Consider the following 3,468-nt stretch of genomic DNA (forward strand, 5'->3'; position numbering starts at 1 on the left):
GGAACGACAAGAAAGGGGCAAAAAGGTGTTCAGTGGTTATGGTTGATAGAAGCTACTACTGATAGCATGTTACAAGTGATAGAAGCTAATACTAATAGCATGTTTAGATTATTATTGGGTGTTAGATAATTTCTACTAACAGATTATTTGTTGTTTAGATTATTTAGACGAAGCTTCAGAATATTTTATCATTTTTTTTTAATTTTTAAGAAGAAAAACTTGTTTTGACGTTTCTAATTTCTCTCAGGTTTGTGATTAATAAATCATACCACAAAAAGGAAAGAAAATCAATTTGTTAGCTCGAATGATAATATATATATATATTACATTACTCGATTCTTTGAGCATAGTGCTTGAACTGCTAATCTTGCAGATAAATTAGTAGCATTGCCCAATCCAAATGACTTTGCAGATACATCAATTGAACAATTTTCCATACCAATGCAAGTCTTTTCTACCAAAAGAGCACTATTTGAAACATCCCATGAACCTTTTTTGAATGAACCACATTTTCCCTCTGGATTTCCATAGCTAGCAAATTGGATCTCAGAGATGATATGCTCTCCCTGACAAGACAACTCTAACGTACTTCCTTCATTATAATTTCCACATATTGTTCCTATAGTGATGGTCTGAACTATGACTTGTTGAGGATTTCCACCAATTTCTTCAAACAAAACCAACGTGTTGGTGTCATCCAATAGAAACGATCTTGAAACATGATACCATCTTTGGGAAGGATTCCCACAATTTCCAACGCACTTGCTAGGGTCATATGCGCCTCTATAATCACAGGTTGCGCTGCAACTATCATTGCCAGCAATGAAAGAAGGCCAAAATCGACCTATGCTTTGTCCATTTACCCAAGCCTGACCTTTTCCCATTCCTTGCATGTCCAATGCTACAGGGTCAATTCCTGAGGGTGTCTTAAAGCTTGTTTTGTACCATGTCATTCTCCTACCAATAGATTTTTTATTTAATGTGCTCCATTTTGTTCTCTGTGTGAACATTGGGTTGTAAAGTTGCTTCATTTCTCCATTTAATCCAACCTTATAAGACCATAAATTTGATGACAAATCAGTTGTGACATTTCCATCTCCAATAAGATAAATGGGACCTCCATCAATTCCAGTTGGCACCGTGTCATAAAATGCATCATAATTTTTCAATCCTACTGTTGCACTCAAAAGGGTTATGGTGTTGGTTCCGACTTTTAATAGAATGGGTTTCTCAAATACAAAACTCTGGCCATTGCTTCCCCATTGCGATCCAATGTACCGTCTATTAACAAAGGCATGAAGCACATGACCTTTTGTATTCACTTGTAGAGTTACATTTTGAAGTGAAGATGTTGAATTAGTTTCAACATTTGTCATATACCACAAGTAGTCACTAAAATCAACCGTGGTTCCTTTTTGTTCCAAAAGAAGGTTTGCATTAAATGTACCTTTTCCTTGTAGAGTATCTCTCATGGGCTCCGGAGCCCAAACCCACGACAGTTGCATTTTCCTTCTCATTCTGCACCTTCACAAACATAGATGTTTGGGAATTGATCTTTGCAGTGTTGAAAAGCTCTTTGTTGCAACCGTTAAGAATGCTCACAGACCAAGCTGGTACAAAGTACTTTCCATCTGCCTGCAAATCTATGGTAGCATCATTGCTGGCATCAGTGTTGCTCAAAAAACAAAACCTCTCCCCTACTGTGGGGTTGGAGAATTTCGTTAAAGTAACAAAGCTACCAAATTTTTGGTCTGAACGGGTGCCGTTGGTGAGAATCTTCTCTCCCATTTTGATGGATTCGTGGAGTTGTTTGAGATGTCCCCATTTGGGTTGATTCACGTTTCCATATTCATCAAGTGGGGCGTTGTAATCATACGACGTAGTAATGAATGGACCTCCCGATGTTCTTCCAAAGTTTGTGCCTCCATGATACATGTAATAGTTGTTAAACACACCACCAGATTGAAAAAATCTTGCCACAGAAAAAGCTACATCTTCTGCACTTCTATAAGGGTCTTTATCGCCCCATTTCTTGAACCATCCCACCCAATTTTCAGTAAACATTTTTGGGCTCTTAGGATTGTTAGGACTAAAGTTATCACAATAGAATCCATTGCATGTATTGATGATAGGTTGTGGGGCATCACTTTGTTGGCACATGATCCATGGAACACCAATATTGAGAGATTCAGCCATTTGAGCACACCAGTTGATATATGTTTTTCCTGCGCTTCCATATGGGGTCATCACGTTTCCATACTCATTCTCGATTTGAGCTAAGATTATTGGCCCCCCTTGTGATGCAAAAAGGTTGGCTTGTTTGCACATATTCACTATCTTTGTTGTGAAAGTTTGCATTTCATTCTTGTAGACTTGATTGTCAGTTCGAAGTTGGATTCCCGGCATATTATGCAACCACAGTGGAAAGCCTCCATAGTTCCACTCGGCACACACGTAAGGACCAATCCTCATCACAACATATAGCCCAGCCTCTTGAACGAGTTGGAAGAATTTGATAAAGTTTAGATGTCCAGAGAAATCATATTTTCGTCGTCGAGGTTCGTGGCGATCCCAAAAAATGTACGTCTCGAGTGCATCAAGTCCACCATCTTTAGCTTTTTGAATAAGATCAGGCCACATTGCTTCGGTGCTGCGTGGATAATGAATTGATCCTGAGAAGATAACACGCCGTTCACCATTGATAATTATGGCATTTGAATCATAGGAGACACTGTCTCCTTTACAAAAAGAAAAGCAAGATAAAGTTGCAAGGAGGGGAAGAACAAGCCATTGAAGGTTAACCATCTTTGATTTTACAACATTAGGCGTTTCGTTTATGTTGGAATCAATATGTTTATATACAAGGAATCTACGTAAATATGTGATAGGTCTTTCCATCAATCTTTGTACTCTTTTTGTTGATGAATTCTAAATATAGGAATAATGTAAGTGAATTTAGCTGGCCAAACTTTATCGGTATGAGTTGCTTTAGTGAAATTTGGAAAATACTCTTTTTAGAAAAGAATTTCAAAAATATTGTTCGACCTTATCCTGAAATAACCTATCACCCAATTAAAAATATTACACCAAAAGTCTGTTTTCCCAATAAGGATTTGCGTATTCATTTTTCATCTTTGGTTTTAATTTTAAAGACATCAACTTCACATGAGTAATAAAGTATGGCTAATAAATTCAATTATAGTGAAAGTTGAGTTTGAGTTTTGCCTCATTAGTGTGAAGCTCATGAATTTGAGTATCTTTCTTCAAATTTTTGATTTTTTGATTTTTCATTTTGTGCATTGGGGTCATATAATAAAATAGTACATGGTAAACAAAATAGGTTTCCATATGATTTTAGTCTCTCAACTCTAGGTTCAATTTTTTTGTTGTCCTGATTTTTCTAAGGAAGTATACATTTTCTTCCTTATTTTATTTTTAAGTTAGTCCTGGATTAAAAGGGAATTACTG

General features: G+C 36.7%; 1 pseudogene; it reads right to left on the reverse strand.

Annotated features, from left to right (window-relative positions):
- Positions 1–323: 323 nt before the first annotated feature.
- LOC150034994 (beta-galactosidase 15 pseudogene) lies at positions 324–2,805 on the reverse strand (annotated as a pseudogene).
- Between the last annotated feature and the right edge of the window lie 663 nt (positions 2,806–3,468).

This window comes from Benincasa hispida, chromosome 7, assembly GCF_027475165.1.
Source record: "Benincasa hispida cultivar pf3 chromosome 7, pf3_genome.v1.1, whole genome shotgun sequence".
Lineage (NCBI taxonomy): Eukaryota > Viridiplantae > Streptophyta > Magnoliopsida > Cucurbitales > Cucurbitaceae > Benincasa > Benincasa hispida.